This window comes from Struthio camelus, chromosome 7 (assembly GCF_040807025.1).
Source record: "Struthio camelus isolate bStrCam1 chromosome 7, bStrCam1.hap1, whole genome shotgun sequence".
NCBI lineage: Eukaryota > Metazoa > Chordata > Aves > Struthioniformes > Struthionidae > Struthio > Struthio camelus.
The window spans coordinates 41714949-41736735 of record NC_090948.1 but is presented as its reverse complement, the minus strand read 5'-3'; the positions used below and the strand labels follow the sequence as shown (position 1 = coordinate 41736735).

The following is a 21787-nucleotide window of genomic DNA, read 5'->3' as shown; positions in this document are numbered from 1 at the left end:
GATTGCTGAAGGCCTGGAGAACATTCTGGAGAAGGATCACAATATACTTGCATGGTACTGCCTCGAGGCAATTGGTATGGCTGTCACTGGAGACAGAATTCAGGTATTACACGGACATTTGCCCTGACCTGGTAGTTTCTATGTTCCCAGAACACAGAATACCTTGTCTTTAATACCTAAACAATACCTTGTCTTTCCTGACAATTATAACCAAGACGATGCCACAAAAGTTAAGGATTATCTTTTTGGTAAAACTCGTTCCTCTATCAATCATAAAGGCATTGAGTCTGTAGATTTCCACATTTTAGATGGATAATGAGCAGATACAGAATGACAAAACCAGCAGAACTCCCTAGTTTAAGTCTGAAAGTAACACCTCCATTTTTTTGAATAAAGGGTAAAATTAGAGATCTCTGAAAGCTTCTCGACCTTGAAATTGCTGAATGAGAGGTAAGAGAAATTAAAGCATACGAAAAGGTCTTTAAATGCTATTGCAATAGATTAACATCCAGATGTGTATATAATGCTTGCCTAATTACGCACCTAATTCCTAGTTCAAAATTCAGGATGGATACACAAGAGGGTGCTTCTGTTTGTCTCTATTTTTCCTAGAAATCCCTGGTCTCAGCTTCATTTCTGAATCACAAAAAAAAAAAAAAAAGTCTTGCAGTATTTCAGGATTTCACTTACAATAATCCAAGGCCTACAAAGACTAACAACAATGGAAAAAAACAGAAGTAGAGGGCTTGTGGGTTTAACTTCTGATTTGTTTTATTTTTTCTTGAACTTGTTTCGAGCTTCTCTTTCGTACATTCTGATACAAAATTTTAATGCATCTTTTAAGAAAAGGCATTTGAATAAAGAGGGGCTGGGGGGGGGGGCGACACACAAAGACACTGGGCGTAACTGTAACTGACTCCAATAGAATAAAAATACCGTTTCACACAGGCAAAAGGCTACGAGAAGCAGCGTTATCAGAAAAACTAACAAAGATGTAAGAGCTGTAGAAGTAAAAAAACCTAACGGTATTCCTTCTCCTCACAGCCTTGAAAAAGAGACTTAACAGTCCATAAGAATGAAACAAAAAAACCTGGCCAAGAGCCCAGGCTTTACTGCGACAGGTCACAATAGTTACCTAAGGCTAAATAAAACCACAGCAGGAATTACAGATTAGGAAACTTCAGAGACTGACCAGTTATGACCTCCCACACAAAACAGACAGTAGGGAACAGCTGAGAAATATCTGTAGCACTACCTGAGATGCAAATCACGCCAGCTCAGTAGGAGCCTGCCAGAATAAGCCCACGCAAAGAGTAGTTCTCCACAGTTTTTTCTCAGATGTCCAAAAAAAGGGCTAAAAACATCACATGGCTGATCGGCAACACAACACCTATAAACAGTGCATCACTTTCAATCCCGCTTCTATTTATTTTTTTCAGGATTTAACTTAGTTTATCCATTTATTGATTGCCAAAACATCGTGCCACCCTATCTCAAAATAACAATAAAATCATTCTCTGACGCTAATAGAAAAGAGGATTCTAGACAGACATGCATTATGGACCAATGCTGTATAAAAGCAGCATGGAATTAGTGGAATTACACAGTGGATGGGCTCATATTTCAATTCTCCGTACTGCCTTAGACTAACTGAAGTCCCTTCTGATGTAATTGGGTAAAGCCGGACTTCCATGCCAGAGCACACGCACACTACAGCAGTGTATCAGCACCTGAGGAAACTATCACAGCTTTGCAAAAAGATAGTTCAGTACAGCGAGTGTAACTTCAGCACTGCGAGGGGGAAAAAGGGGGTTCTCAAGCAGACTGGCACCAGAAAGGCTTTAAGCCCTTGTAGCCAGGCCAGTACTGGGTAAGACTACCACTGTGTAGTTATTTGCATAACGGTCCTGCACCATGCCATCACACTTGCCTCGGGGCTGGGAAGGTGGCCTTCCCTTAGATGAAGGCCACATTCATGATTCCTCTCCCTCTGTTTGGTCATTTGTTTAATAATTACAGTAGTCCAACTACTGCTACTAACTAATTCTTTAGGAGTCTTACTTGAGGAACTCCCTCAACATGAAGTTCCCTGAAAATAGGCTATGCTCCATGGAGGTATATCAGAACAAAACCGACTCCCTCTGAGAGCATCTGTTTGTTGGAGCCTCCTGTTCCGAATCAGCGTGACTTTGATAACTTCTCTGAATGCCAAATGGAAGACGATCAGTCTTCAGTTTGGAAACGGTCCTGGTAATGAAAAGAGAACAAGGGCACTCAAACTGTACGTGTCCAACTAGGGCAAGGAGATGTCTATTGGCAGCTGAGAAATGGCATGACTCATCCGTCATGCGTTCTTCAAGTTTGACTTCTCGCGTGGTGAGCTGGCTCACCTCCAGTCTTAGGGACCAGAGTTTCTAGATCAAATTTAGGGAATGACACAGTCTGAGCCTAAGGGTTTAAAATGGAGAATTAAGAAGAATAAAGACATAAACACAGATGCAGACCTAATACAAAATGTAGACATATTTGCAGACAAGACGGCAGTTCCACAGACCAGCACAAAAACGTCCTGGAGATATATATATATATTTTAATGTTTCTGCTGTTTTCAATTAATTTTCACATCATTTTTCTACAAAGATGAAGTAGTTCTGTGTAGAGGGTACATACAAATCTCATCTTCAGCACCCTGTACATCACTGCGCTGCTTTGGTTTTTTCTTGTTGCTTGTGTTGCCTTCTACTTGGCTAAGAAGCAGGAACACACTCTGAGGAGCAATCTAGTTTCTCTATCTAATCAAGACTTTCTGACACAAGGCAAACAAATCTAGCCGTGAACAAAACAAAAATACTTTCAGAGAACGCTTAGTCTGCTTTCTCAAGTTTTTCTAGTGATTAAGGCTCGACTTTGGTGCGACTTCTCCATGTTTACACACCATTGCCAGTCATGTGAGTAAACAGTGAGCTCCCAAGCTGGGGCTCTCGAGAAAGCTGCTTTAGGTTTTCATAACATAGCTTTTTCCAGTGATAGAAGTCTTGATACGGCTCTCCAACCCATCTTTATGCCACGTGAGGGACAGAAGTGTCTAAAGGTTAGTTATCTCACATTATGACATTACCACAGGGGATTATGAAAGTTTACCTCTCAAGGTTAACAACCGTCTGTAATTTGTAATGTGGTTTGTGCTACCAAATTTCATTGACCCCCTAGGAGCAAGGAACTGATTAAGATGAGAGGGTCCCTTTAAGCTGAGACTGGGATGTGTTAAATACTAGCCTAAGCATTCTAATTGAAATTTAGCACATACTTCACTGGTTTCAATGAACAGAAGGTTTTTATAGCCTGATACATAACCTCCAGAGAGAAGTGAGCAGATCCAGGCTACAACAGGATATATGTGACCTGTATTTAATTGCTACCGTTTAAGTAACAGAGTGATGAAGGATTTAAAAATATTCATAGGTCTCAAGTATTTTCTCTCGCTAAGCAGCTGGGGCAAAAGCACACGTTTTTGGGGTTAGCCACGAAAACATTATTGGAAGAACTTTAAAAAAAAAAAAAGTGTCCTCAAAAAGAAGTCTTCATACTAGGTACTGAACTTCCCACAAGCTTACGATGTTGCACAAATAACAATCTTCTAATATGGTTCAAAACTTTCATTTACTGCTAGCATAACGCTCCAGCTCACAAGAGAACATTACTAGGCTTTGCTGCTGTTTAGTGTCTGTTCTGAATAAAAGGGTACATCGAGCATTGATTCTACTATTCATCATCTCCTTTTGTTCATGTTAAAAATCTTCTAAGCTCTCTCAGCTCATGCACCTACCAAAGATAACACTGCTGAGAAACAGTAAAGCGCTAATTTCTATTTTCAGAGCTGTAAGACACGGAACAGTTCTTTGAGACTGAACTTGATTTTGGCAAAAACACTACTTGATGTTTCCAGCAAATATCAGCATAATATCATAATGCTTATCAAGACAATCAGTTCACTGGAGGAAATTATCCCAGTCCTTTATTCATCCCTGCCACCAACTTACTATGAAGGGACCAGGAAATAAAATTAATGAATCTTTAAATGACCCTTCTCCCAGAGATCATATTAGCAGTGCGGTCACTGTTGCAAAAAATAACCTTCCAAGAGTTCTGTCAGGGCTACTGACGGTTCTATAAAGTTTTACGAGCATCATGCTGTTGAGTATTCAGAAAGGGGATGAAACATTTGTCTTTTTGGAGGTCATTAATGGAGAACACACAAGCAAATTTCTCCTATAAGACAAACTGACACCACTTGATTCACCCGGGGGGAGGGGGGGGCGCAGACCAACACCAAACACAGCAAAACAGTTTCACATTTTATCTGAAGGGAATTATCCAAGTGAAGATTTCTTTTTCCTGTGCCAATAGTTTCCGTACAGTGACGTGACCAAGCCAAAATGAAAGCCAGAAAGGCCCTTTTTTGATTGGGACCATCACACCAGAGGTCTCCTGTCAGGCAGGAGACTAATTCAAACATGAGACCAAGCGGTTACAGAGCGTTCCTCCCCTTGGGAGCTCAATCAATGTTTACACATTCAAGGGCCAAAAGTGCACTGCGTCAGGACATCCGACAGCGCAGTGTACATACGCTCTCTGTGAGAAACGTTCGTATCGTCTTGGCCAGACAGGAGCCAAAATCTTGATCTAATACACCCTTGGTGAGTGCCCAAGTCACTATGTTATTGGCTTAAAAAAATCAAGCGGGTAGAAAAGGAAGACAGGCTGTCAGAAAAACTTTGGGTTGAGGAACTAGTAAGTGATTTTTGGACTATATCTGAACGTTGTTTGAAATTACTCATACCCAGCATTAACTCATGCAAAGACAACACATCTAAATCGTGTACTTTTCAACTGTATCACCGCACAGTTTTATGCGCCAAATTCAGCACAAAGTTTAAGGAGGTGTTATCGAGATGAGACTCCTGAACTAATCCAGCTTTAGGATAAGCAAAAAAATAAAGAGTAATCTTAGAAGTACACGCTCACTCTAAGCGCTCCTAACTTTAGAACTACTGAATTGATTTTTCTCATATTTTAATTTTATAAAACCCACTGCGTTTTACAGAATATAAACAGAATTAGATATATCTGTATTCAAGTTTGATGTTGCCAATAATTTTAACTTACATTCCTATGAGATGAACATAAGGTTTAGAACACACAATCTGTCTGAACTGACAGATATTAACCTATCAGATTCATAAAACGTTTGGAGGAGCAATGAAATGAAACTGTATCTAAAGCTGAAAAAAAAAAAAATCTGACTAATCCGTATTTCAGAAAATATATACTCCAGTCAGCATTTCCACTAATCTCCTATTATTCACACACAATTGGCAATTTATCTTCATAACGTGTGACCAAGTAATCTCATCTACAGCACCAACAAATAATATCGATATAAAATCAATTCTCTTTGTAACACATGCCAAAGTAGCACACCATGAGAATTTGAGCATTTAAACTGGTGTACTCGCAAACAGACTCCCTGAGAACGAGAACACTTAATATAAACCGTGATGGTAAGAAATGATAAGGTTGTGACACGACTCTCAAATGCCAAGAAGTTCTGAGCAAGGTTCACGAACACCAGCTGATCCTCAGTAAATCAGTCCAGCTTCAAGGGAATTATGTGAATTTACCTTAGCTGAAAAGGTCAGCCCTCTAACCTTAACTCCCGTGTGCAAAATAAGAGAATAGAGCTCTAACTTGAGAATAAAGTGGCCGTTTTAATGCTGAATTTCCTATCGTCTCAGTGGGTCAAAATCTTAATATTATTCAAACTACTGTTCTTTACGTAATGCACTGGAATCCTTCCGAAGCCTTAGTAAGTATGTAGAGACAGCCCATCTCTGAAGCGGGAGATTCAAACAGAGCGCTGATCTATGTCAGAGAAACACTTTTGCCATACACTCCTCAGTGCTTCTCAAAGTAAAAGGCAGTCTGCTGCTGCTATTGCAACCTTAATCTTCTCTTGCCCAGAGGAGCACTGCTTTACCCTAAGACACTTGTATCTCATCTCATTTTGGAGTCTGCCACTGACTCCTTGTGTCTAAAGTTCAAGAGGGCTTTACCAAGTCAAGCACTGTCTTGAGGATGTTTCTAAAATGCTTTCCTGCAAAAAGATGTTTTTTTCCTTCTTATGCTTTCACTCATCATATAGGAACAGCTCAAGCAGTTATACCCCTGAACTGAGTGCCCAGACCTTCACAACTACACGTATTAGTGCTTCAGTGGCTATGCAATCAATACTCAGAAGTCTTTGAATATCGTTATCTGCTCGTAACACCTCAGTTGGAGTCAAGCACGGAAGTAGCAAAAGCAGTTCTCCAGCAGGTACACGTACCTCTGTATGATGGGCAAATCCCACCACCGTCTAGCTGCATCAAAAAGCACAACCGTTTCATATACCTAGTGCAACTCCTGCCAAACACTAAGCTAGCTTTCCAGAGCCGTGAGACTATTTCTTTATTAGTATTGGCATGACCATTCAAAACATTTCCAAAGCAAATGACAGTACGCTCTCTTCTAAAGGTCTCCTGACAGAGAACTCCGATTGTCCTCCAAGTCACAGTCACTCGAGTGGTGGTTCCCAAAGCAATAAAGTGACCTGACAGTTGAAGACAAGTCTGTTAGGAACAGGTATCCGTAGAGTCACCAGCCTACAGACGTCCCTGCATGGTCTACCTGACACAAGGCCCTGCATATAGCATAACCTCTCCAGACAGCCCCCTGGAAGTCTGAAAATAAGTTACAGTAGCTCCTTTAAAAGCAACCTGCCTTATCCAAGAGTGCTGTATAAAACTGTTCATATGCCTTCAGATGCTTGCTACTTTGATGCTACTTGTCACAACAAACTGCTTGGTTAGAATTCTGCTCATGCTATTTTTTGAACTGATTTTTAACCAATTCTTTCTTTTAACTGATTACTACTATTTTTTGGTATTTTCACTGTGGAGCTGCCTCAAACCAGACACTGACTTGTATAGCCAAGTCCTTTCCTAATGGATCACATTAGGAGCCATTTGGAGCACTTTCGGTGCTGCAGCGCTCATCAGGACGGTTAAAGTTAATTCCCAAGGCATACAAATGCCTAAGCCAAAGAAATCCATAGGTTCACAAGTCTAACACTGATTCGTGTCTATTTCAGTAATAGAGGTAATATTATTTCTTTGGTTGGTTGGTTGGGTGTTTTTAGTCATCCCCTTGATCTAGGATCAACATTTACTGCCTAACCAAGGAGTCCTACCTTAATCTTGATTTCAAGTTTTACACCTTCATTGCAAATTATTTTTTTCTGTTGTTATGTTCATTTCTGTTCCTCCATCTAGTCTGCTTTCTATTCAGCTACTGATTTTTTATTTACCCATTTGTTTCACGTATAAACCTTCTCTCTCTTAAGGAAGCCGTACATAAAGGACTAGGTCCATTTTTCAGTTAGTTTTTTTCCTACTATTCAAGTGAGTCAGAATCCGACCCCAGCTAGTTAGATGAGAGTTATTTCAATTAAATGTTCTTCTGTTAGAAAACTCTCCCATTTCCCCAAAAAAGGCTCCCAGCTTGAACAGTTTGTAGCTCAGGGACTTCTTGGGCCAGAGAGGGGTTTTGTATATTTAACTTCTCATGTTTTCTTTCTTCCATAAACACATTCAGTTTACCCTTATACCTACATAAGGGCAAGCCAGCAACGCGGCAGTTCAGCGCATCAAGAACCACCTCCTTTTCTTTGTTTCGAATGATCGTTCCCTATTTACCCTCCTTAGGCTGCCCATAATTTACCAACCTCTACTGTGTGCCCACTGCATCATTATTTGTCCAGCCTGAAGAGCCCAAGTCTTACTCTTTCTGTACACAGACACCACTCTGGCTTTGATCATCCCCGCTGCCATCCTCCGAGCCTCTTCTAATCCCATGGATTCTGGAGACAAACCTGGACTTCACCTGTTACTCAAAATGCAGGAACAATTTAGGTGGATCCAGATGCACTCTGCTTTGTTCTCCAACCTCCCAAATAATTCCTGACATTCTGTTTACATTTTTGATAGCTGCTCAACACTGAACTGACATTTTTACCAAACCATCTACAATAATCCTAGGATCTTTCATTTCCTTCTAAAATTGTTCTTATAAAGCTTTGTCTAACCTGCTTAACTCTTGTCAAAATGTATGTCTCTACTGCTATTACTGTTCTTTCCCATAAGCAGACATGTTTGAACACTTTTTTTGGTTCTTGTTCCCAGAAACAACTTGGAACAATCCGGGCTCCGAGTGATGACATCCGATAACGTTTCAAACTTTAAGCAGACAATTTTTAATTACAAGGTTCCGTATGACAAACTATTAGATTGCTTCTGTTTTCCTGATCCCTACCCCCCCCCCCCCCCCCGCCCCAGGAAAAATGTGTTTTTACAAGGTTATTTTAATTTTCTTCAAAAAACAAAACAAAAACACACTTCGGTTATCATCTCAAATCTTTCTTCCACATGTTGTCACCTTCTCAAAACAATGCCTCACCTGCAGCCTCCGATTCAAAACAAGGTGCCATCAAAAACTACATTTTTTTGTTCACTTTTAATTCTGTTGGCTGCTATATTTTAAATGACTGCACGAAATCTTTCCAGGTCGGCTCAGAAGTCTCTGCATCTTTTAGGACCACGGGTCTCTGAAGCAGTGCAGGTTGGCTGAGCATCAACTATCTGTATTTTATCTTTTTTCTAATTGTAGTCAGTATTACTTTTATCATATAGTCTGATTTTACCTCTCCCTCACTCCCCTTGCACATTCCCCAGGTCTCTTGAGTCTTCCTCCACTACCCTACTACTACTAGTAACTACAAACGTTCAAATCTCACGTGTTAGATCACAAAAAGAAAAAAAGAAAAAAAGATTCTTATGTGACAAATCTCAGACACTTAAAAACAGACTGGGATTCTTTTTATTTTCCTTCTTCGGCTGAAGCCTTTTGAAATAATGTTTTTTAAGGTTTCTTACGCTTCTCTTTACAACCATGAGGCTTGCAGACTTGCTTTTATTTTTAAATGAAAGATAGGGCTCACGTGCAATTACATGAAACTAGTAGCAACTCGGGAAAATAAAAAACATTTAAGACTTTCTACGTTACCATTTAGCGAAGACTAAAATTATCCTCACAGTATTTTTAGACCTTAGGAAGAAGAATGCACAACATAAACGTAGTACAGGTTCTGTGGTCATCTGATGCATTTTTATTCATGGTACTTCTCAGTGGCTGCTCGTTTTTTTTTTTCTGGAAGAGAGTGAATATCAAGGAAGAAGGATAATTCTGAACTCTCCTGGGAAGCTGAATCTACAGCACACCATAGTAAAGTATAAGAACATGACAGTGCGCGTGCCTTTGTACGAATATGAGAGAACACTGACAGAAGTGTAAGCTACTCCCCTAAAGCTCTTTCAAAAGCAAACAGTACTTGAACATTGCTCTCAAGTACCTTTGGATGACCATTACTCAATCTTGAACAAATTGCAACCGTATTTTTATAACAATAAAATATAACCACAGAAATAAAAGACCCAACGCCGAAATGCCTTTCAACTGATTAAGTGATAAAACTCACCGGCTCATCTCGAAGATCACAACTCGTTCTCACTCACCTGCATGAGCAAAATCTTAGGCACTGCCATGAGATCATACCCAGAATCAAATGGATAGAATCAAATGTACCAAGAAACACAATTACCTCCAATCCAGTGGGACTGAGCCTTACCTCAAACGGTTCAGGCTATGATGACGTTAACCATCGCTGTCATACATCAGTAGCACTGCATTATTCCTATTCCTGAAGTGATTTCTGTATAATGTTTTTTAGAAGGCACGAAATCTAGTTCTAGTCACCCAAGTCCCCAATCAGCCTACCAGATTAGTGTTCCTTGTAGTTCACGATGCCCGAAATTGCTTTCAGAATAATAAACCATCCCTTATGAACAATATTACACAGACCTTAAAGGTCATCCCATAACTGAGCATGCATTATCAAAACACGAATATTTTGAACAAAGTTACGGCTATAGACTTTTTTTTTTTCTTTTTTTTTATATAAAGTACTGCTCATCCTGTATGGTCATTGCTTAGCACAAATTATTTTTAGCTACTGAACCAATAGCAAAAGTGATACTTAAACGTTTGGAAAGCTTTCAGTATAAACATCCATCTTTTCCTGTTCACTACTTGCCGAAGATTTTCTTTGTGCCTGGAATTTCCCATTCCTGCTTCTAGTCACGTTAGCAGTAATTAAAAATCTGAGAATCCCGCTAGTTCGCATCACAAAGCTAGTTTATCAGAAACATTTTTGTGGCATCAGGAAACCTATAGCAAATCAGCTCATAGTGGGAAGGTCAGCTTTAGACTAAATATTTTTAAATGTTTTAGAAGAGATTGAGATATACAAAACAGCAGCATCTCAGATTAATTGTCGTGAGTGATCTGTGACATCCTGAAACCATCAGAGAACCTTTCCCAGCAAAGAGATCAGAGCAGGATAACACACATCCTGGCTCATGCCACTGTACACTGTTCTGAAGATGCCAGGTTGCCCTTTTATTTTCCTCAACAGTCAACTTAAGAGTTTCTCAGATTTGGGCAACGCCTGCTATGAAACAGGGCAGCCACATCTAGACCTCACTCATCTGACACTGAGGCACCGAGTTGCCATAGCTGCATTACACAACAGAGCTGAGCTTCATTCGTCAGAGGAGAAAGGACACGTTTCTGGAGGCTTAAGGTTCAAACTAGGGCAAGAATTAGACTATATCATTCTTTCTTTCTCTAGTTCAATTTCTATCTAATTTGACTTACTTGTTTTAAAGATATATTTCATGCAGAATAATTTCGTTTTACTGGTAGACATACACAAACCTTAACACATGGCTTTGTATGCATGCATTAAACACTTGTGTATGATTTAATAAAATAACCGTCTCGTTAATAATATCCAACACCACAGGAATGCTAGAATTAAGGCTGCATTTTTATTCAGAATGTTTTCTTTGTCAGTGAGTTACAGTTTGTACTCTCTGCAAGAGGAAAAAAGCAGCACCTTAGAACCCATTTGAGGAAATGAGACAATCAGATAAAAAAGATTAAGTGTGGGGAAGAAGCAGAATTCAAGCGGTAAAGAAAAAATATTATGGGCTCAGAATAAGATATTAGAATTACTATATAACATAACCTAAGTTCTGAAAAAAGATAGCAAGACTAAGTAGCCAACTAATGAAAGAAATCATACAAGTTGTTTACATGCTACAGCTGCATACCACCCCCAAGTCCTTCCTGATGCTGAAATATTAGAATTCGGAAATCAAGAGTCAGATACGCAAAACCAAAAGCCCTAACAGAAAGTCCCCGAGACAAACACCATATGATATAAAGAAATGCAAGGAAAGAGAAAGAGAGGGCGAGAGAACGCATGCATGAGCAGAAGCTAGACTTACTACATTAGCACGATATTTTCACATCACCAAACTAACCTCTTACCAGATAAAATGCCTTTAAAATGACAGCTCCAAGATGTACATGTTTTGATGTTGTTTTTCGACATTTAACGCGCATAAAGAAATACAACTGAAACACAACTGAAACACAGACTAAAGACAAAATTGCAAATGGGTATAGAGCCATATGTTGATATTGTAAAAATAAGGAGAACAGTATTTTATAAAAAACTGTTGAGGAATATAAGTGTTGTACAAAGTCCTTGCGTTTCTAAAAGGTGAAAAATACAGCTCCCAAGGGAAAGGAGGGGCAGGCCTTCACTTCCGGCTTTCTTCACACCAGCTTTCATCAGCTAAGGAGCAGACCTTGGACTCAGCCTACTCAACTCATCAGCTTAACAACTACACTCCCAGAAGGCCGATGTGCTCTGGGCCCTGACAACAGCTGAAGAGATCATTCACTAAGGCATTTGAGAACTGAATTATTCAGTCTATTGAATTACCCGCAGACACTCCATTTTTGTCTGTTTTGTTCTGCTCAGTGCAGCTTGCAACAGCTACGTTCAAGTCACCTTTACAACATCTGCAGTACGGACATATATAAGAAAATCAATTGTTCCTTGTTATTAAGTAGTGAACCTCCTTAATCTCGTCTCTTCCTTCTCCTTCTTCCCGCCTCCCTCCCCCCGCTCCCCCCAAGCTATTCTACTTCTAAAACCTTTTTGTGGTATAAAAGTTGTTTAATAATTTCTTATCCTTCTATGTTAGGCTGACGTAATAGATTATAATTTAATGTTTCAGTAGATTCACTTCACTGCACACAAAACATACTTGATTACATTAGTTATTTACAGTTGCTACCTAAAAAAGGCATTCAGTTTCTCTTTAAAAACTGACCCATGTATACAATCATTTAGTCGAGGTAATGTTCCACTGTAAAAGTGATGTAATAAAATATATGAGGATTATGTATCTATATTTATATATACACACACAAATAGAGGTTTGTGCATCTGTGTGTATAATTTACATTGACACAATTGCTAGTAGTTAATGGTATAATTATGTACACAGAACAGGTGAGCGCAAGATACCTTATTTCTAAATCAACTTTGTTGCTTGATTATTTTACATTGGAACCACACCACAGTACAGTAACTGCAGAGCTTTGACACTAGCTATGACATGAGAGCAGCCAGGAACAGTCATTAAAAAGCTTGATTTGATACAACTTGCTAATCCAAATTAATTTGGGGAAATCTCACATAATGAACAGTTACATCACTTCTATCATTTCTCTTCTGCAAGGCCACAGATTACTGTGCACATTGAGGGAAACTGTGCATCAAGAAGAAGGAATCATTTAATTTTTGAAATTGAAAACGAGCAAAAGAAAGACAACAGGAAAATGTCAGCTACTTGGGAAATAGGTATTTCTTCTCTTCATTATCACTTTTACATGCTTGAATATTGGAATCATATGTGTGGTCCATGGAAAACTCCATGAGCCAGGCAAAACTCTACTATCAACCAAACTGTCAGCATTACTAGTGTTCAGAAGGAGCTTTGTCAGTTTTTTACTATTTCATAGGTTTCTGCTTTGTTCTCTGCATTCCTATGTTAGCACTACACCCTTGCTCTTTTGTTCCCTGCCATCGCATTGTTTTCATTGCATTACAGTATACCTTCTTTTTTCTCTCTTCCCCTTCTTCCCCGTTCTAGGAAGCTGCCTTCCTGTCTAGGTTCTGAACTGCCTCCTGTTCTTAAATATGAATGTGAATCATTGCTGGGTAATATTTTTTAAATAGTCTTATTTACAATCTGTTTCTCATTGTTCATCAAGCCATTCGCGTACACCAAAAGACAGTAGGTGTTCGATTAAAGGTGTCTGTGTTTCCAAATGGAAAAAGTAGACAATGGACTTTGAAAATGGTTTAAAAGTTTACCATTCCTATTAGTTCATGCTTCCACATATGGATTGGTGTAGTTAGTAGCTGGCTCAATGAGATTCTCAATTAGCACTAGATTCCGTTTTCTACGGATGTGGTTTGTATAGCCCCCCCCCCCCCCGCCCCCACCAAAACACCACGGGTTAATGAAGCCACATATGCGCAATCTACAATAAAGGTTTAATTAAAAAATGCTGGGAGAATAACTGTAGTATTCATGCTGTAGTTCTAAAAATGTAGCAAATGTTTTACTAGCAACAAAAGAAATACTTAAATACAAAATAATTACGTTTGAAAAGTAGCAGCAAATTCAAAAGCAACGACAATATTACTGCTGTACATTTTGTTCCATTAGCCTCCCTCTACTCCTTCGTAGAAAGACTATGTGGAAGAACGATACATTTGTGCTGGTTTTTGAATTAGCTTTGTGCCTGTGATACAACGCAAGGAAACATGACCAACGCAAAATTACATGAAAGTGCTATCATACTCATATGAAGTTTAGCCTTCAATACGAAGCAAGTTACTCAGATTGAAACAAAACTTAATTAGGGACCGAATGAAAAAAAAATATGACTTATTGGCTTAAAAAACTCAAGCAGTATATTACCACTGCATGTGCTGGCAATCAGAACTCTGAAAACATTATCTAGTTTTAAACAGATACCATGAATTTATCAATAAGTGGTTTTAGCATTATAAACTATATCCTTTTTTGCTTTCCATACAGCATACAGTAACCGGAGCTTTTGTGAAATGATGCTTCTTCAAAATATAACTTTGCCAGGCACATTAGTCGATTGCATCAGAAACTAAAGTAAACGCTTATTCACAAAATGAGCCGTTTCAGTAGTTTGCTCAACAGCATCACTTGGGAGCTGAAGAGATTCAGAATCTGTTAAAATTTAGCCCACTATTTCTAATTTATTATTATTTCTAATTCCTCAGGCTCCTAGCAGGAACGCGTTTTGTAGCAGGGATAGTGCAGTTGTCCCAACCATTTGGGACTGCCTCAGTCAGAGCGTCCCTCTCCCCAGAAGGGGCGGTACACAGCAGAGTACTTGTGCACACCCCTGGATCCTCCCGAGAGCCCGCTGGCGGTGAGGCTTTCACTGGCTGTGAAGATGGAATTAAGGTGCTAAGAGTATGAATTAGAGCAGCTCGTATTTACACAGGTCATTTCTGCAAAGGACGGCCATGCGTTACAACGTTTTATGCCTTCGCAGACAGATTTAACAGATTTTCTTTTTAATACAGATTTTTACATAGATTTTTAGAATAGATTTTTTTTTTAATAGATTTGACCGTAGCGTTATCAAAAGGAGTCAAAAACTTTACCTACGACACCGTGCAACCAGTCTGTAATCACACTAGCAGTACTAGTACTGCCCATACAGGAAGGCTCCAAAGGCCCAAGCAAACTAGGGACCCTGCTCATACCACTGGGGACAGGTAAAAGAGAGAGGAAATAATTTTACAGAGAGATGGAACTGTGAGAAACTTAAAGAGCCGTTACGCTTAGGCATGTTTTAAGGGCAAACCACTGCTCTGCGCCATACCGAATGCTTGCCAAAGTGTAAATCCAGCTGTGAGCCAATCTTTGTTCCACCTGCTTTTCCTTGGCAAGACTGAACACTAATTTAAAGAAAACGCAAGCAAAATTAAGACATGATTGACGTGTAAAGCTGACAAGACCTCAAAAATTGGGTGTCCTCTTACTTTTAAGGAACAGGAAAAAACATTTTAGGATTTTACTGTTAGGCACGTATCTGAAACTTTGTTTTCAGAAAAACACTAGGTATTTTTCACTTCTGAATACCAACTCATTACTACCACAGAATCATTGCTGTAGATGCACGTTGTGTCTCCAGTCCGTTGCCACACTCAAATTTGCACCAAGACCAGGCTAATAACTCTGTGAGGCTTTGGGAGGGTAATCGGCATTGACCCCTTTCGTCCTGAAACGCTGCCGAGGGAAACGGAGAACACTCCCTACCCAGCTCTGTTTCGCTTTGGAAACCTAAGCGGCCACTTGAGATCAAAATTATTCCACGAGCACAAACGTAAGAGGATTATGATAGTATTGTGGCAAAAAGCATTGTTCTGAGCAAGGAGATGAAATAAAAAAGATAACAGGCTGGCAACAGTTGGGTGGCCCATTCCACCCTGTCTGCAACTGAGAGCAAGCTCCAAGGCAGACCTGCAAGGGGACAGTGCTGGCCTGCACAATCCATTTCATAAAGGGTATTTATTACTCTCTTCATAAAGGGTATTTATTACTCTCCTACCTGAGCTTCTAAGGAGGATGCAGTGTCATTCTGGAACTAACAACAGGTCTACACCACGTCTTTCTGCCAGCAAACCTGTGTCAGTAGAGGACGTTAAAACAACTTCTGTTGGCACTCCTCAAGGCATACAGGCACCTGAGTACATAGAAGAATACCTCTGAAGCCTGCCTTTTCCAAGAGCTGGCATAATCACACTGACACCACAAATCACGCGCTTCAGTTTGTCACAGTATGCTCAGCAGTAACATGCAAATGGATTTTGTTTCGTTAACAAAGCTGAACGCACACGAATAATGAAATTAAATGAGTAAGAATAATTAAAGTAATTTTATCAAAGACAAAAGGGTTTTGGATTTGGTCTTAAATAGTGATTACAGGCACGCTGAGGGGTGGTGGAGGAGGTTATCATTGTGGAGAGAAAAACAGCATAAATGTTACTTTTACTTTATACCCTGCGTACAACAAACGGGATTGAGAAACTGAGGAAGAGCAAATGCACACTGCTGGATTCACCTGCAGATCTCTCATCTGATAAAAACAACTCTAGACTAGAAAGCTTACCTTGAGGGTAAGTGCTACTCTAATTCATAAGCCAACCTGAGGCCCACCCCTGGTTGCTTCCACAAGAAAGAAACTTGATGATAAGCAAATCTCTCTGATGCCACTCTGCTTATACTCCACGAAGGCACACAAATTCTTCTCCACTGAACACAAAACAAATAAAGAGGAGTCAACCAGCTTGCTCACAATTTCCAAGGCTGCTTCCCAGGAAGCGCTCGAGTACCCTCAAGGAGTTCTGCCAACCTCTCCATCACTCTCTGCCAGATTTTTCCTGATGCTCCATTTCTGACATGCTCTTAAATCTGCAACCAAACAACGTCCTAGGTCTCACTGGCAATCAACCCTCCGAGGAAAGCTGCGTTATTATTAACACGGCAGTTGTTGTTCTCAGCCTATGTCGGTTGGAGGTTTCTATTACTAAGCCAGCTGATCGCTGAACGTTTCTATTCTTGTCTCCGTTCAGCAGGAACGCATGGTACGCATCATGCCAGTTGGCATTAAAGTCTGCCCGAACATCAAAGAGCTCAGAGCTATTAGAACCTCCCGGCTTAAAATAATTATACTCTGTTAGTTTAAGAAACGTGCAGAGGGCAGTCCTGAAACTTTAACATTTCACATTCAATTGAATGAATTCAATTGAGCAACACTGAAAGAAAAAATTTCAGCTCCCTTTCCCAGGCAAAGCAATGCAGAAACCCAAAAGAAAGGAAAGATCCCAACTCTCTTTCCCTAGCAAAGCAGTGCAGAAAGCAAATAGAGAAAACATCTCCATACCCCACGCTTTTTTCTCTTTCTCATCCAAGACAAGGGTTCGGGGACCACAGATTCAGCACATAGACAAAAGTATTTGCTATTGACAGAGGTCCTACCTGATCTCACTACTACTGCTTCCTGGTTTGAAGCTAACATTTCTTTTCCAAACTAAGAGCTACGATCACAAAATCAAAACGTTGCAAGCATTAGTTTCTACAACACGCAAACAGTCTCCCAAAGAACCCACACTTTCCAAAAGAAAGTGAGAGGAACTATGTTCAAACTATGACTATTAGTTTACTAATGCAAAAGCCGAAATTGACTTTCAAAATCATTGCTTTAGTTCTGGTATCAAAATGAAGAGCAGATGTGGATTAGGTTTGTGCGTTTATTTACGTGCATGTTAAACGTATTTTTAGTAGTAGCCTCTTTTGAACTTCCTTTGTCAGTTTTTTACTGAACTTGAAGGCAACGGAACAAACTTCCTAGCAACCCATTCCCACTGAACAAAGTTTGCTGCATCTCTGCAAGTCACTGTACTGGCTGAAACCAAGGACGGACCTGAAGATCAAGCCTGAAGATCAAGTAGGAGAGGCATTCAGAATCCCGTTCTATTTCTATTCTGACTGTCACTTTAAATTTCCTCTCCCTAAAAAGTTAAGTATTCCAGACTTGCTTCTACTAAAATCTGGCTTTGTTCAGTTTTTAAAAGCATTTCAGTCACGTCTGAGGAACGCAACAGGAAGAAGAGTCCTAAGCAGATCCCTTCAAGCTCTGGTTGGCTTGGGATCTCGTCACAGCACTACACAGCATCCCAGGTGCACTGCATAAACTGGCACCCACAGCATCCATGTCCACCTCCCTCAGTACCTTGGTTGGAGGTTGAAGCATCACACACAAGAGATACGAGTAATTCTGATGTTGGTCTTGCAACATGTGAAGACTAGGTCCGACTTCAACAGCCATCCAAACTATACGATTTCCACAGGCAGTGCCTTCTGTTTCAAAACAGGCCTTGGTCTGACAGCTGACCTGGGTGTATGGGTGCAGTGGGCAGCCACTGCCTCTCCTGTTAAACAGACATTTCACGCTTCACTCCGAAGACAACCCGTGTGCCGGAAGGCGACTCCTTCCCCCAAGCTGGCTTCCGGCTGTACCAGCCAACGACTCCTGCAGAGCAGCAGCAGATCTCCCCAAACCTGGAGTCCTCTAAACGCCTCTCTCATGCCAACAGTAGAGTACCCAAACCTTGCTTTAAAAGATCACTTCATATCGATTAGATACCCATTAAGAAATTAAAAGATTTTAATGACGTCAGCTTCATCCAGACTTGCCATCGTCCCTATACAAGCGTAAGGGTTAAACCATGTTTAGGATCATTCCAGCTCAAAATAAGACCAAGCTTGTAACTTACAAGATCAGACTAGAGAATAAAGGTCCCTCTAAATTATACTTAACAGTGGAAAAAAACACTGCAGTTTGCGGAACTCAGGAATGTAAATTAAGTTTCTAAGCAAATAAGCATCTTGACGAGAGTAATCGCGATGTAATTACATAAGTAAATGAGATGACATCTGTTTATATAATAAGTATTTTATAAGTGAGTTGATATCAGTTGTACTTTAGAAATACATAATTCATTTATAAGCTATTTTTTGTCCAATATAATCTGCCAAATTGAGCCTAATGCTTGAAAAAACAAAGTTCTGCAGGAAGAAGCTAGTCCTCAAATTTCCTGCATAATTGGAAACACAAAATTAAGACAAACTGTCATTTCATGAAGGTTCAGAAAACATGCTTTTAAAACTAAGGTGGCTCTAAAGTCTTCAGCTTCCAAACACAGCTTTTAGAAACAAATACTTGTTTAAAACATCTCAGTGACAGGGCTTAATGGGCAGAAGGCAATCTACGTTAACGGTGTCTATTCTGGAACGTACTTTTTGCTCTCAGCGCCTTTAGCTCAGAAATTGCTAGTATCTGTTTTTCTCCAACTTCTTTTTATTATTAGCTATAAGGACATGAAATCATCGGCCCCGTTTAGACATCATCTTATTTAAACCTAAGGTTATCCAAAGCGCTGTAGGGAGTCTTGCTGTTGTCCTAAATGAAACAACTTTCGTAACCTTAAAGGTACAAAGCTATTCCCCCTCTAATCATGCATTTCACACATTACTAAACTCATTAACAAAAATGGAGTCACTATTCTGCGGCTGGCACATTATCGTCTGTGCGGAAAATCAGTGCTAGCGTATCCTAGTGACTAAAATGAAAAACGACCAGGCTGGAAGCTTCTGTTTTAAATAGGTACTGTTACAACAGTAACGATACCAGATAACGTACAACAGAAGGTACCCAAAAGGCTTCCTAAGGTGTTAGAAAAACAAACAAACAAAAACAGAAAAACTCCAAAACACACACACACGAGCAAAACACAAAACTTCTATCACTTTCTACCTATTAGTACAGCCATACGGCAACAGGTCTACAGAAAAGTTTTGACGTTTGACACAAATGAAGCACTTTGTGAGAATGACTGTGCGTACTCGGAGAAGACTAAAAAATGACTTTCGCAAATTCAGAATACTGTATCACATTTGTGTGTGTCTCTTCCTGATGGAGGTTGCCTGTTTTGGGTATTCATATTCAATTTATTTATGTAAATTTTGGTACCCCTTAGCCTTCTGTGATATCCTCAATTCCATGCTATTTAATAGCAATTTTATTTTATTATTAAAAATATCTTTTTTTTTTTTAAATAACAATTGGAGAACATTCTCTCAATTCATGCCTGAAAACTATCACCGATTACAGCAAATCTGAACTCTGCCTCTGACTTTTGCTTTCCATCACTTTGTCTATCGTTCTTATCATAATGGTGCTGGACCACCTTAACATTCTTTTAATTACACTGTGTATCTGTAACAAATGAACAGTTCTGGCAAAATCAAGAGAGTGGAATATCTTCAATACAGAAATACCTAAATGGAGGGAGTTCTTCATCCCACATAGTTACACTCTAAAACAAAAATGGCTAATACTCCCGTATTTCCTTGGTTGTTTCTCTTAGAAGGGGAAAGCTATGAACTGAAACAGACATTTCTGTGAAGCAGTCTTACGGCTTTTCCTTCATTTTCTGTTTTTAGTTTTTGAGGATTAGTTTTTTGTTGTTGTTTTCAGGAGGACTATACTCCTGAACAGGACTAGTAACAGAAGACGACCACCACTTTGTTCAGTATTCCCAAGCATTTTCCCTCAGCAGCAACCCACACCAAGAATTTTTACCTTAGTTCTCTTAGGGTCTTACTTTTAGTGCCAGTCCGGCTGCTTGCGGCTCCCTGATGCCTTTTTTTCCCTAGATCTCTGTTGTCTCTAGCTGTACCTGTTAACATATAGCTACCCTCTTTATTTGCGGTTTGTCCCTAGGAATACGTACCAGCCCAGATGACGGTCTGTTTGACAATGGCCTACGTCGGCTCCCCTTGTTTCAAGGTATTTTACCATCAAAAAAAGTGTTTGACCATTTCTGACGTTAATTTTTAAGTTACAACGTCCATCAGCTTCAAGATGGCTTCATTTGACCTCCCCTCCTATACACAGATTTCATTGTTTGTCATACTTTCAGCAATAAATTTTGTTCAACTGCTATTATCCACTCCGCTTCCTTACTACGTGCGATATACTAATTTGCAACACATTGTTTAAATCTGATCTTGTTATTCCCCGACTTTAAAAATAAACTCACGTCTTTTGTTCGCGTCTGTGACAGCAGCAGAATAAGGTTTGATTTGTTATCTGCTTCATCTCTCAGCACCTCGTGTATCGCTGTTTCTTCAACTTACACTATAGTTAAAGTATCTGGCAAACTGTTACCCCAATTATTTTATTCATGCTGCACCCCCAAACATCTTAAACCATTACTTGTGCAATCACAGCACAAGTCTTGTTTGAGAAATACCACATAAAAGATTGATTTTCATCTTGAAAATGTCAAACTTCTGCCTGTAATGCTCAGCTATATTTTTCTGAAAAAGTAAAGTTCAAAAAGAGCCACTCTCCTGACAGATCTCTGATGCATCATGATAGATGTGACAGCTCTACTACTTTACTGCCAGAAATGTCCTCAAACAGAATGAGGCAATCAATGAAGAATAATAAATCTAACCCAGGTAGAAGAACTATTTCTTGTACACGCGTATGAGAAGAAACAACACATTCTTTACATTTCTGGAGACTCTTATTTTTAAAAACTATTATACTAACTTTATTTAATATTACAAAACACTAGTTACTCTTAAATTGCATCTGCTTAATTGTTCTCCACCCGAAGTCATAACATATTTTTGCATTACTTCACCAGAGGAGGGGGAAAAAAAAAGATATAATTTAAAATACATTTTCCTTTGAAAAATATTTCTTACCTTTTTGTCTAGTCCTTCTGTCAACCAGAAGGACAGCTGCTCCAAACGTATCTTCTGAATTACGTCCCCATCTTCCTAGAAGACATTGTTATGGATTAATACTACATCAAAGCTTCACCTCAAGTGCACAGTGTGAACGCATTTCATTTTCTTTTTTGAAAATTCCCTTGTTTGATATAAATTGCAGTGAGTTTGGAAAAGTGAATCTGATATTAATAAATCAAAGCTTTTTAGATGAAGAATCAGCTTCATTTGCAACTAATGCCTTTGACTGAATCCTACCACCTACACTTCAGGCTGTTACATATGGGAAG

General features: G+C 39.5%; 1 protein-coding gene across 1 annotated transcript in view; it reads right to left on the bottom strand.

Annotated features, from left to right (window-relative positions):
* PCDH15 (protocadherin related 15) overlaps positions 1-21787 on the bottom strand; it is a 1072490-nt gene that overhangs the window by 535955 nt on the left and 514748 nt on the right. Inside the window, exon 13 of the mRNA XM_068951042.1 lies at positions 21474-21548. The gene's annotated coding sequence lies outside the window, so the exon portion shown is untranslated. The remainder of the gene's footprint in view (positions 1-21473; positions 21549-21787) is intronic.